Here is a 529-nt window from a genome sequence, read left to right as displayed (position 1 = left end):
CCCCCCCCCATTATTTTGTTTGAACCATATGTTAACTATAGTAATGTAACTTCCAGGAGAGCAGACTACAGAAAACTGTGAAAGTTCTCTCTCTGTCATTGATGTGCGCATCTTGTAATAAGTATCTCTTTTTGCCAAATTGTGATTCAGTCAATTGGGTTATGTTATCCTGTGCAAAGTGAACCTAACATTTCTGGTAAAAAAAAACAAAACAACACGCCAAATGAAACTTTTTCAAAGAACTGTAAGTTCCTTAAAGAATTGTTGTTGTTGTTCTTGTGTGACATCAGCTCAAACTAACCCAAAGCTGACCATAGGGGTAAGGAGCTGCACTGCCAATCTGAAGGTACTCAGGTCTACCAGCTGCTTCACAGGAAAAAGATGGGCAATCTCCTCCTCTGTTATTACAGGGCCTCTGAAAAGTTACTGGGTGTTCAACTAAGAGTCAGATCTGACTCCATGGTATACAACAAGTCACCAAAACTCCTTCCTTAAGGAGTTGGTGTTGTTATTGTTATGTGCCGTCGAG

Source organism: Elephantulus edwardii, unplaced genomic scaffold (assembly GCF_000299155.1).
Source record: "Elephantulus edwardii isolate Elephantulus edwardi_28Jun2011 unplaced genomic scaffold, EleEdw1.0 scaffold00035, whole genome shotgun sequence".
Taxonomy (NCBI): Eukaryota; Metazoa; Chordata; class Mammalia; order Macroscelidea; family Macroscelididae; genus Elephantulus; species Elephantulus edwardii.
Note: the sequence above shows the minus strand (reverse complement) of the source record.